The sequence below is a fragment of the Chelonoidis abingdonii genome, chromosome 1, assembly GCF_003597395.2.
Source record: "Chelonoidis abingdonii isolate Lonesome George chromosome 1, CheloAbing_2.0, whole genome shotgun sequence".
Classification (NCBI taxonomy): domain Eukaryota; kingdom Metazoa; phylum Chordata; order Testudines; family Testudinidae; genus Chelonoidis; species Chelonoidis abingdonii.
The window spans coordinates 32,614,658-32,628,160 of NC_133769.1; positions in this window are offsets into that span (position 1 = coordinate 32,614,658).

Sequence of the window (13,503 nt, forward strand, 5' to 3'; positions counted from 1 at the left end):
TTTTTTTTTTTTTTATATATACATATATTTTCCCCTCACAGGTCCTTGTTTTCATTATCCCCAATCACAGTGGCATCTATCTTTCCACATCACTGAGAGAGATGCTCCCTCAGGGGCATGCCTGGTTCCTCAGGCTTTAAACGCTGCGCTACCTGCTGGCTTTCAATACCTCTCTCAGACAGACACTTTCAGTGTGTCAGTTGCCTCATGAAGGACACATACCACAAAAGTGCTCACACTGCCACAACTTGAAAGCCCACACTAGAAAAGCCAGGGATTTACAGATAAAGCTTCTCCTCATGGAGAAGTCTTTGCCCGGCATCTGAGCCTGAGCTACAAGCCCCTCCCTTCCAGAAATCGCTGCTTGCCACCTCAGATAAAGGCTCCTCTTTCAGAGGCAAAGAGCCTGAACAACATCCAAAAAGGCAAAGAAATGGGCCTCCACATCCTTGACTCTGGAGTTGGCCAAGAAAAGGTGCTCCGATAGCGGCAAAAGACTCCTGGTACCGACTGCACCGGCCGTACCAACAGCTGACAGACCAGGTCCCTCCAGTACCGATGGTAACAAGAAACCCAGAGTTCCTAAGCAGTCAAGCTCTGACACAGGCAGCAAAGGGAAAGTGAAACCCCGTGCTGTGGCACCACCAGCAACAAACCAACTATCGGTACCGAGCATCCCTGTTCTAATGTCGCCACCTACTGCTGGCACTATGCATTCCAGCCACAGACCTGTGCCCATAAGCTCACTCCAGCACACAGTACCGAGTTCCCTCATTCTACCGGGACTGGGCACATCACAGCAGTTCCCTTCTCAATCTCATTTGTACAACAGTCTCCTCTCCTTGGCACCAACAGTACCACGGTACACGCAGTACTTAGCCAACCCAGCTCTCTACAGTTTTCACACAATTTTTTAGTGGGGAGGATGATAAAGAGGAGAATATAGGGCACTTGCCCCAGCTTTCCTCTCCTGTGGCTATACCCGCTACACCGGCCCCACCAAGCATGGATTTCGCTGTAAAATTTACAAATTAAGCCTGGTACTGCCAACCCGGGATGCCCACAATGCCCTTCCAAACGCAGTAGCCATTCTGGCAGCCATGGGCTCCATATCCACCACAGAAACAACAGGCAATACCCACCACTCTACCTCTAATTGGGGCACCTCAGCCACCCATGTTGCCATCCAAGGCACCTTCTGCTGCCTCTGAACATGAAGCTGAAGAACAGGAGCAATTCTTGGACCTGGACAAACCACCTGACATTCAATTGATTATGCCTCCGCCTCCCACCACTGCAGACGATTTCAACCAGTTTCAGGAACTTTACAAGAGAGTGGCCACTTCCTTAGACATCTCTCTGGAAGAGGTCCAGGAATCTCGCCACAAACTGGTGGACATACTACACACATCCACTTCATCCAGAATCCCCTTCCCCATGAATGAGACAATTATGGACCCCGTGAAGTTGTTTTGGCAAACCCCAGCAGCTATTCCACCCACATGTAAAAGGTCAGATAAGAAATTTTACATGCCAGCCGAAGGCACTGAATTCCTTTTCCCACACCCAACGCCAAATTTGCTGGTTATCAATACAGGGAATGAACCGGGTAAGCAACAAAACTATGGGAACACCCTGTATGATAAAGACTGAAAACAACTCAACCTATTTGGTCCTAAAGCATACTTGGCAGCAATCTTACAATTGAGAATTGTCAACTGTGAGACCGTACTGGCCAAGTATGATCACAATCATTACTCAAGTCTCTTGGAATTTATAAACTTTATTCCAGATAACAGAGAGGATCAGTACAAAGCACTTGTCACAAAAGGCCAACTTATCACCAAAACAGCGCTACAAGTGTCCCTTGACTCAGATGATTCCTCAGCAAGAGCCATAGCAATACTGATCATTATCAGAAGAGCCTCCTGGCTCCATCTTTCCAGTTTCCCAAAGCCAATAGTCTTCTGTAGAAGACTTACCCTTTGAGGGCACCAAACTCTTTATGGACAAAACAGACGAGTCACTGCACACCTTGAAGGACTCGAGGGCCATCTTGCAATCTCTGGACATCCACAGAACAAGAGACAGCAGAGCAATTTACCAAACTCAACGATTCAGACTCCCTACATATACTCAGTGAAACAGGTATTATGACCAACAGGGGCGGAAACAGAGAACCTAGAGGAGAAGGCAATCCATTCCCTCAACTACTACTTCTCAGCCATCAACCTCTAGACAACAGATTTGAAGCCTTGGTCAAGGGCCGAAGAATCCCATCTCTCTCAATGCTGGCACCACCTGCCATTGGCAAAATTTTTGGAGATTGCCTACTCCGATTCTACCCCATTTGGCAGTCCATCACCATGGACAGGTGAACATTAGAAATCAGAACTGGTTACTCCATCCCCCTTACCTGCAAACCCCGCCCCCCCCATTCTCCTGCTTCCCTCCATTGGTCCTGCTTTGAGCAGAAGTTGGACTAGATGACCTCCTGAGGTCCCTTCCAACCCTGATATTCTATGATTCCTTCCCCGTCCCTCTTCAGGTACCCCCTCACAAACATCTACTGTGGGAAGAAGCGAACTCTCATATCCCTGGGAGCAGTAGAACCCATACCAACTGAGTACAGAGGGAAAGGGTTCTATTCCTACTATTTTCTCACTCTGAAGAAGGTTGCTGACCATCAACAGGGGGGAGGTTCTAAAACAGCCTTACACGAGGAGTTGGGAGGGCAAATTTCTCTACCATTTTGGAGCCCTCAGGCATGGTGCACCTTGGTCACACCTATTCTCTGTGGCATGTAATAGTCTAATCTCCTGTGAGTTGTAATACTTTGGTCTAATTTTGGTGGTTGGGTTTAGTGTGTGATGGCTGGGTGGTGTTGATAGCCTGTGATATACAGATAGACTAGATGAGCATGTGTTCCCTTCTTGTCTTCAACTCTATGACCCATTATTAAGATGTATGCAATTTTTTGTAACAAAAACATTTGTTCATAAATCAGACAGTGATCAGAAACTGTGATCAGACAGTACATTAATAATGCTTTTAAAACTATTACAGTAGTTGGGAAGAGCCTACTTGGCTCTGTTGTTTTTCAATTCATGCAATAAATGTGGGAGTGACTTTAAAAAAAAAAAAAAAAAGATTCTAACACTTCTTACCAGACTTAAGTATATTTTCAAGACTGTATTTTCATTTAGAGTGACAAGTTTTGCAACTGAATTCCACAAAAGAAAATAAAGCTGACATACCCAGACCTCATTCCTCAGACCTCTCCTCCGCTTCAAAGGACACATAACAGGACACCCTCTTGAGTATATTTGTATTGAGAGTCAACCTCGATGTACAAACCTGAACCCTCTTTTGAAGTCTGAAGATAATACTGTATCGTTCTGTGCAGGCATCTGTAAAGGCACATTTACTCACCATGGGCAAATACAGGGGAGTGGTATTGATGTAAAAAAATAGTTCAGAGACTAATGACTTCAAGTTGCAGAGACTGTGCAAATTAGGAACTATCCGATTCAGAAGGAAGCTCTGATGGGGGTGGGCAGGAAGAAGTAGAGTCCCTTGATAGATCTCCAAGTGCCACCCCCAGCAGGAAAGTACTGAGCTAGGCCCCAGCTGGCAGAGGTGCAAGAACAGCAGAAGAAACTCCATTCAGACATGAGGGGTGGGGAGGTTCCTGGGTTTATCAGTCCTGGCCAGGCCCACTCTTGTGCAGAGGCTGTGGAGAGAGAGCCTACTTTTAACCCAAGACTGGTGCCTGCAGCCCAAATGCACTCTGTGACTGGATACATCACTTGGTAGGCATGCCAGCCTTCACATTGGCTGCTGGAGTTCTGCCTTACCTGCTGGGCGCTTGTCCTCTATGTGGGCTTCCCCTGAAGCTGCATGTGGCATCCTGAACCTCAAAACAGCACTCTGGAACTCCCATATTCACCCTAGACTATAATTATGATATAGTTTATACAAAACATTCCATGTAGGATATTGTATGAAAGGTCACAATCTGTTGAAACACTGTTCTGTCAAAATATGTATATCATTAGGGTTTATTAAGTTACAAGGTTTTGCTGTATGGTGAGTTTAGAAGTCACCCAGTGCTAGTTCTCCAGTGACAACGACAAAGGAGGTGTCCAACACCCAGGTGGGCACTGAATGATCATCACCAGGTGGGGAATAGTAAATAAGGGATTCACAATGCAGTGACAGTTGCAAAAGCACCACACAATGGGGACTACTCAACTCTGTGACTCAGTTGCACAAGCCCACACCAGGGGGATTGTTCAACCCTGTGATTCAGCAAGGCCCATAAGCCATGGCTGGGCTAGTGTCTTCCAGGCACATGGACTGAGGATGTAAACTAGGGGATAGTAGCATCATGCTTTGCCATCTGGCACATAGACACTTTGCAATGCTGGCTACAGAAATGCCATGCGGACACCTGTTCTCACTTTCAGGTGACACTGTCAAAATGAAGCAGACAGCATTATTGCCCATAAATGTAAACAACTTGTTTGAACGTTTGGCTGAATAAGAAGTAGGACTGAGTGGATATGTAGGCTCTAAAGTTTTACATTGTTTTGTTTTTGAGTGCAGTTATGTAATAAAAAAAAACAAAACCCTACATTTGTATGTTGCACTTGCATGATAAAGAGCTCCTACTACAGTACTTGCATGAGGTGAACTGAAAAATAGGCTTTCTTTTATCATTTTTACAGTGCAAATATTTGTAATAAAAATAATATAAAGCACGGTACGTTTTGTATGCTGTGTTGAAATGCAAATCAATTATATTTGAAAATGTAGGCAATATAAAACCAAAAATATTTAGTAAATTTAAATTGATATTCGATTGTTTAACAGTACAATTAAAATGGCAATTAAGCACGATTAATTTTTTGAGTTACTTGCATGCACTGTGATTAAGTGACAGCACTAATTTTTATAAAAAATATTGCCGTATTTTTAATGGGTGTTATGGAAGAAGTGAACCTTAAAGAGGAATTTGGATGAAGGGCTAGGTGGACCAGGATAAGCAGTCAATACATGCATATGGGCCACACAAAGATGATTGTGAGAAAAGCAAACAAATGACCTTAATTGTGGGGTGGAGTGATCACAAATAGAAATCCAAACGGGCTATGGCATATTTTTTATTAGCTACCTACAAGCCGATTCAAGTATTATAAGTCTACTTGCGTTACTATTATATCTGAATATATTTCCCTATGCCTTGGTAATTTTTCTGTATTTCTGTTTTAATTCAAAAAAGGTTATGTAATAGTCTGGCATGAAGCACTATATTACACAGAAATAATGTACCGTAAGCATAATACGACGCAAAATGATTGCATGTAATTTCAGGTTTCAGCACCAGATGGCAATAAGTGATCAAACTTTGTTCTTTTAAATCTAGTCAGCTTCTGCTCGTAAGTTGGTGAAAATTGTGATAGTGATGTTTTTCCATGTTTGTAGACTTAAAAGGCAGTTATTTTTGGAGCCATCAAGACTCATTAAACTTGTTTATGCCAATAAGAAAGTAGATAACTTTTTGTGAATAGAAGGATGAGCTGGATAAACATAATTCCATACTTCAAAAATGGGGCCACATAATCTTAAATAAATTTAACTTTGGTGTGAAGCGGTTTGGCTTATACAAAGCTTTTTGAACCTCTAGAATTGGTTCTCCTCTAATTTCTCTTTACAGCTATACTGTGTTTTATTAACTGTATAACATCAGTTAAAAGAACCTGAGAATGGGAAATGTTAATAGATTCATCATCCCACACAGTGTCACAGAAAGTTATTGCAGGCCATCAAAATAAGCATACACTATAAAAGATCTCCTTTGGCCTGATCTCACACCCATTTAAATGTATGGAAAAACTCCATGGAGTCTTTGAATCAGGCCTGATATGAAGAAAATGAGTGAGTCTTTAGAATGACAAATACAGGAGTTTGATAATTCACTGTTTAGAAACATTGTGACACTGACTTTTAATGCTTGCCTGAGGAAGTGATATTGACCTGTGTGTGTCCAGATGATTGAGTGCTTCTGATTTCCACCTCCTAACATAGTGGTGAAAACAAGAATTAAATATTGGCAAGTAACTTAACTGCCTTTCCCACCAACAAATATTAAGAGTTCAGTACCACACTGTACATTGCATAACTAGTCTTTTGAGGAAGCTCCTGTGAAAATATTATTCACATAAAAAGGGAGTGTATCAGCCCCTTATTGGAAAGTTTGGGTTTTGTTTTTTTTTTTTGCTTTCTTTTTAAAGGAGTTACCTTAGTAACTAAGGAGAGATTTTTGTCATCAAGAAAAATAATTAAAATAATTGACCTATATTTCTCATGTAATGTTGTAAATGTTCATGATGGCATTTCCATTATATTTTAAACACACAAGCCAAAATCTAGCCATTTGTTTTCTCTTTTCACTCTCCCATTTTATGTAATGTGGACAGAGCAAACACAAGCGCATACCTCTAATGTTACCTTCAATACTCAGGGAGATGTCCTGTCGCATCAGCATCAGTCTCCCAACATGCACTCTGCGGGTGCTTTAAAGATTGTCACTGTATTTATCTTCTAGCTTGCTCTACAAGGATGATGAGTGCCTTGGTAGTGGACAAAAATCATGAGGCAGGGCCCATCAGTGTACATCTTACAACAGGGCAAAAAGCAGAGCAAAGGATTCAAGGGGTGTGTTAGAAGAGAAGATCGCGATTGATGCATTTTTCTTGATTGATTGAAAGATATTTGGGAAATTGGAGCCTCATAATAATGAGAGCAATCACATGCATGCGTGCGTGCACACATATTTTCTCTGATGAGCCATAACTTTCAAGGGGTGAATTAAGAGATCCATGTCACACACTTTGACTGATAGTACCTGAGCGAGTTTTTAACCACAAACAATTTTGATAGGGCTTCATTAAACTAAATGGTGATTTATGCTAGTTAGAAACATCAAACAAGCATAACAAATGATAGTATTCAAACAGGTTGGCATGTTTGGATATGCAAAATCAAGACAGTTTCAAGCTCAGCACTTTCATGTTTTGAAAGTGGTGTTTATTGTAAACAAAGTATTTAATGAGTCTTTCTATTATAAATATGCTTTTTACGTACTACTGTGTTCTAGAAATGTATGTAAGTATTCACAGTGTGAATAAGTTGCTTTCCATCTTTGTGCTGTGACTACCTGTCCCATGGCAGAGAAAACATTGTTAGTGAATTTGCGTTATGTAATAAGACTGTTAATTTCCTAAATTTATTCTATAGTAGCAGCAACATATATTATTTTTATTTTTATTTTAAAAATCATGCCTGAAACCTCTTTTTATGCACAACTGAAACTATTTATTTTAAAACAAGACATCTGGCTTTAGATTAAATGTATACATGATTCCTGTTAAATTGGTGTCTGGTACATGTGGTTCTGGGAGACGGATGTGTTAGGTCTCATATTCAGGGTCTGTGTTATGCAGGAACTGTGAGCAATGGTTTTTATTTTACAAAGTATTTATACTTACACTTGTTTGAATCTTATACCATAAGTAGTTATGTTTTAAGATTTTACCATTGTCACGTTGCACTCCATATGTTTATGGAAATATGTTTATGAATGTGATATAATTAACTGGAATATGCTTTCTGCAAAAAGTCTCTTGTATCATTACAAAGCTTACAATCTACTGAGTGTGTTCATCCTATTTGTATGTATGTATGTATGTATGTATTATTCTTGTATCTAAAATTAGAAATCTGAAGTATAATTCTGAAGTCCTATTGTAATTATGCAAAGTGTAGGCAATTAAAGGTGGCTTGGAATCTTGATGGCTTCCATTAGATGGCTCTGTTTACCTGCAAGACTGCACTGCATATGTGCAGGGCAGGCCTGGAAGAATGAAGGGGGTCTCACAGGACATGTGAACATGTCACATGATACCAGAATCCATCTTTAACCTGGTGTTTTTCCATTTAGAAGGAGGGGTGGGAACCCAGAGAGAGAGAGAGAGGATTCCCACCTTGTGCCAAAGATATAAAAGGGGGTGGAACAGAATAAAGAGGGCCCCAGTCATGTGGAATCCCCTGCTTTTCACCTCAGATGCCTGCTGGAACTAACAAGGACTGTACCAGGGAAAGGATTGGGCCCAGATTAGGAAGGAGTCTAGCCTGTGGAAGAAGTTTATTGGAACTTGTGAATGTCAGTGGCCCTTGTGCTCCTAAATCAATCAGGCACTTTTGAAAATTCAACTTTGGTATTCTTCTAACTTCATAAAACTTTAAAAAGTTTCTCTACTGGGGATTTACCTACCTCAGTGCTTGACAGTGAGAACTCAGTGCTAAAATGTAGCAAGGTCACCTTCATTTACACAGCAGCAACAAACTCCAATTGCTAAGGAGTATACGCTATTCAGTGAAGACACTACTTATCAAACTTAAGAGTGGCAAAACCTGCCCAGAACTAATGGCCATCTTGATTTTAAACATGAAATATATTCACACTTTTTCTTTCAAAATAGATTTTTCAAAGGGAATGCACAATTGCTGTGAACACTGGACCCTTGGCCCAGAGAGAGGGAGCCACTCCCTACACTTCAGAGGAAGATAAAACACACACACACGCTGCTGTAAGTACAACTTGGAGAGGCAGCTACATGCATTAAATATTGCTCAGTTTTATATTTTTATTTGCCAGGACAATTTGATTTTAATTTTCTTCTATTTTGAATTTTGTTTGACTAACTGGGGGAAATGAGATTCATGACTTTGGGTGCACGTGTGAAACTGAAGACTCTAAAGACATTTGAGTGAGATATTTGTGTCATTTCCCTTTTGTACCACATTTTAAATGTTTGCAGATTTTATATTAAATGTTTATTAATATAGAAAGCACTATATATAACATAGCATTGTCTTTGTTCTTGTTACTGAGCTGAAGGCTTTTGTTAATGTACTCAGCTATGATTCCAATGTTTACTTTAATTTTTCCTAAGAAGATGACAGTATTCAGTTTCTTATCCAGCTGGCAGTCCTCCTGGGTATACTTGGGTTGCTAAAATGCTTTCATGGCTCTTTTTTTTTTTTATGTTCTGTGCTGCCTTTATGTGGCTGCCACTGTGAACAATAGGACTATTGGCCACTTCTATTTTATTCAAGAATGACCCGCATGAGTGCATTTCAGCACCAGTGACCTAAGCTGTCCCAGCTTGAACAAAAAGCCATATTTCCCCCCACCAGCTATAAAGAAATCTGAGCCTTCTCCTGTTCTCAATATGCAGCGATGCACGTCTTCTTGATCAGCTGATGATGTTATAGTATATTACATCCTGTCCCATACACAAGAAATAAACAGCCATCAGTAAAATAAACACTGTTCAGAGTTAGTCAGTGGTTTGACAGGCAACTACTCATAGCTCCTTGGGGCAGGAACCATGTTTTCTCCCTGATTTATGCAGGACTGAATCATACTGGAGGTGTTCACATCATTAATAACTTCTAACATTAAAAATACAAAACTACTACACTGCTTAAATTGTTGTGTTGTAAATGCACAGCACTTCATGCTATCACTAGTTCTGCAAGTGCATAAACAAGCTCACAAATATAACGGTAAAAAACATTTCAGTGTCTTTACTTCCAAAATACAACACCACTGAAATACAAACAAGATCATTAAACAAAGACCTATGGAAAGCACTCTGGAATGACAAAAAGCAACATGTCTTGGTAAATATTAGCTGAAGATGATCATATCCTTCAGTCTGTTACATGTGTAGGAAAACACTATTAGTTACTCTAAAGGAACCCCAGCTAGTATTTTACAACTGTACAGTTAGAGTGCTAGCATCTAGAAATGAGTTCTGCTTAACTTAGTGTTCTTTCTTCATGTGATTAGTTGACTTGATTGTCAACAAACAGACTAACAGGCATGTCCAGCCAGCACTGATCTGGGTACAATCCTTTGGTTTGTTGTAGATTTTGAACACGGGGGAATAGAGTCTAAAGATGGATTGTAGTCCCCAGTATGCATAGCCAAATGTCATAGTAACAGGCCACATCCTCAGCGGTACTAAGCATGCATTGACTTGCATGAAGAACCAAAAACTGCCATGGAACACTTTTCTGCCTCTTGCAGGATTTGATATACAGTTTTTATTAAACACTTTTAAAAACAATTAAACTCATAGCTCTGGCTGCATATTGCAGAGTGAATCACTAATGCTGTTGCAGTGAGAACGTCAACCTCTCAAGCGTTTGCCCAAACTGATTTCTATTCAATAGATAAAATAGTCAGCAACTGACTCTATTGGAATTGGAAAAGGTTCAGAAAAGGGTAACAAAAATGGTTAGGGGTATGGAACAGCTTCCATGTGAGGAGAGATTAATAACATTGAGACTTTTCAGCTTGGAAAAGAGATAACTAAGGGGGAATAGGAGAGAGGGCTATAACTATGGCTGGTGTGGAGAAAGTAAATAATGATGTGTTATTTACGCCTTCTCATAACACAAAGACCAGGGGGGGTCACCAAATGAAATTAATAGGCAGTAGGTTTAAAACAAACAAAAGTGTTTCTTCACAAAATGCACAGTCAACCTGTGGAACTCTTTGCCAGAGGATTTTGTGAAGGCCAAGACTATAACAGGGTTCAAAAAGGAACTAGATAAATTACTGTAGGACAGGTCCATCAATGACTGTTAGCCAGGATGGGCAGGGATGTTGTATCTAGCTTCTATTTGCCAGAAGCTGGGAATGGGTGACGAGATGGATCACTTGGTGATTACCTGTTCTGTTCATTCCCTCCGGGGCACCTGGCATTGGCCACTGTTGGGAGACAGGATACTGGGCTAGTCGGACTTTTGGTCTTACCCAGTATGGCTGTTCTTACGTAAATTGTCTTTAAGTTGTTGCTATGCACTTGCCAGTTTAAAGGCAAAGGGTTAAACAGCTCTTTGTGCTGCCTTTGCAAAATGCTGTTGCACAGATTTTATTTTGGTATCAATTCAAATAAATGAATTGATGCTCAGAATTTGTAACGTTTCAGAGCCCCTCCTCCCCTGAAATCTTTACTATTACCCTAGTTGAAAGAACTGTTTGGGTTTGGGGGGCGGGGGTTGCTCATCCATGGCCAAAATTGATCTAAACAGCTAAATCTGTTAGCTCAAGCGAACACAGTGGGGAGGTTTGTCTGCTGTCTAGCTTCTGTAAATAACACATGAAAGTAAAAAATTTGCTTAGACCAAAGTTTGAAGGGCCGATTCTCATTTGTAGTCTGGCACTGTAAACAAGACTCACCCCCAAAATGTTACTGTTCCACTTAAAAATAAACAATACAATAAATTTTTAAAAAATGAATAAGGTGTTTCTCTGGGTTCAATCCTTTTGGTTTGCTTAGTGCTGATTTTTGGCAGCTCACGTTTTAAAACTCGTAACACCCCATTCATTTCAATCCTGAGTCATTATAATAAATATTGTTTCTTTCACTGATCCCACACGCTGCCAGTTTATTTCATGAGTTTCTGATTAATTTATTGAAAAACTGGCCAGGTGTTTAGAAGTAATTCAATTAAAATATGCTGGCACATTCTCACATCAGTGCTGTGTTGCGTAAAATATATGAACCAAAATACTTGCACCAGTGTACTAAAAAATTTCCCATCTTAATTTTATTTACGTCTAAGGAATGAAAGCAACATTTATTATAATAAAATCCCCTCTCACTCATCGGTTCACTAATGCCAGCCAAGTTCAGTTTTCTACACTTAGGTATTTTGAAAACAGATCTCCCCTCCTTAAATATAAATGGCTACAAAATATGGTACGGTTTGGTTGGACTGGAAGTTTGCTCAGAAGCAGCCCAGGACAAGCAGGTTGTTGGAAGATACAATTTCATCATTAACAGTGTCAGGAATATGCCTTTTTAATTTAAGAAAGACCAGTGCAGGTCACTGGTGCTGAAAATCATTCACTGGTAACCAAATCCTCAGGCCCTTACTTTGGTTTGAGTTAGACCTTAATCCAGGGGTGGACAACCTCCGGCCCGTGGGCTAGATCGGGCCTGTTGCTTCATTCATCCAGCCTGTGGCAAGTCTCTGCATCATGGGCTGCAAGCTCTAAGCCTCGGTGCTCTCCTGCCAGGCTGGAGTCGCGAGCACCGGTGCACTGGCATGTCCCTGCAGCCACTAGGGGGAGGGGCGATCAGGGAAGCTCTGCGTGCTGCCCCCGCCCTCAGTACTGGCTCTGCAGCTCCCATTTGGTGGGAACTGCAGCCAACAGGAGCTGCAGGGGTGGTGCCTGTGGGCATGGGCAGCGCACACCATGCAGAGCCACCTGGCCCCTCTGCCTAGGAGTCAGACATGCTGGCTGCTCTGGAGCAGTGTGAAGGCAGGGCAGGCAGGAAGCCTGCCTTAGCCCCGCTTTGCCACCAATCGGGAGCTGCCTGAGGTAAGCGTCACCTGGCCAGAGCCCACCCCCCGGAAGCTCATCCTGCCCACCCCAGCCCCAGGTCAGAACCCCCTCCTACACCCTAACTCCCTCCTGGAGCCTGCATCCCCTCCTGCACCCAACCCCCCTGCCACAACGCTGAGCCCACTCTTGCACTTCAAACGCCTTGGCCCCAGCCCAGAGCCCTCTCCTGCACCCCAAGCCCCTCATCCCCAGCCCCACCCCAGAGCCTGCACCTCCAGCCAGAGCCCTCACTCCAACCCCCTGCCCAGAGCCCCCTCCTGCCCCCCAAGCCCCTCATTTCTGGCCCCACTACAGAGACTAGGGGAAGCCCTGAGTCTCCACACACCCCTGTGGGGCTGGAGCCACAAGCGTCTGCTTGCCCCACTGCGGGAGGAAGCCCCAAGCCTCCATTCTCCCCCTCCCCCTGCCGGCAGGGATGTGTGTGGCCCCTGACTGAATTTTTCTGTTGGTTAATGGCCCCCTGATAGAAAAAAGGTTCCCCATTCCTGCCTTAAGCAGTCAATTGCCACTGAAATCAGTGGAAGCGGAAATCAAGAAAAAAAACCAAGTAAGGGCCAGATTTTTAGAAGTATTTAGGGGCCTAAAGCTATAGCTAGCTGCCTAATAAGATTTTTCAGAATGTGTGTAACTCTCGTGGGCCTAAGTACCTGGGGATTTGCCCTTAGAGCTAATGGCCTGATTTTGCAACCCTTCCTCACAATGAACAGTACTTCCACAAGTACTATGCTGACCACGGGTCCACTCTGCTGATTTTATCAGTTTAAATAGGTCTACTTGGATAAGGCAGTATTACTCCTCATCAGTAAGGGTTGCAGAAGTCTGGGTCCTATGTGAGTATTTTTCCAGTCAAAGACTGTAGGATATGGGCCTGTATCTTTATTCACTACATCCATGGACTTTACAGCACTTGCACAGGGTCTAATAGCTGGCTTTTTGTCATCTTTTATTTTTTTAAAGAGTAAACAGATGTGACTTTGTAAAACACAACACCTGTCTGTCATTTTTTTTTA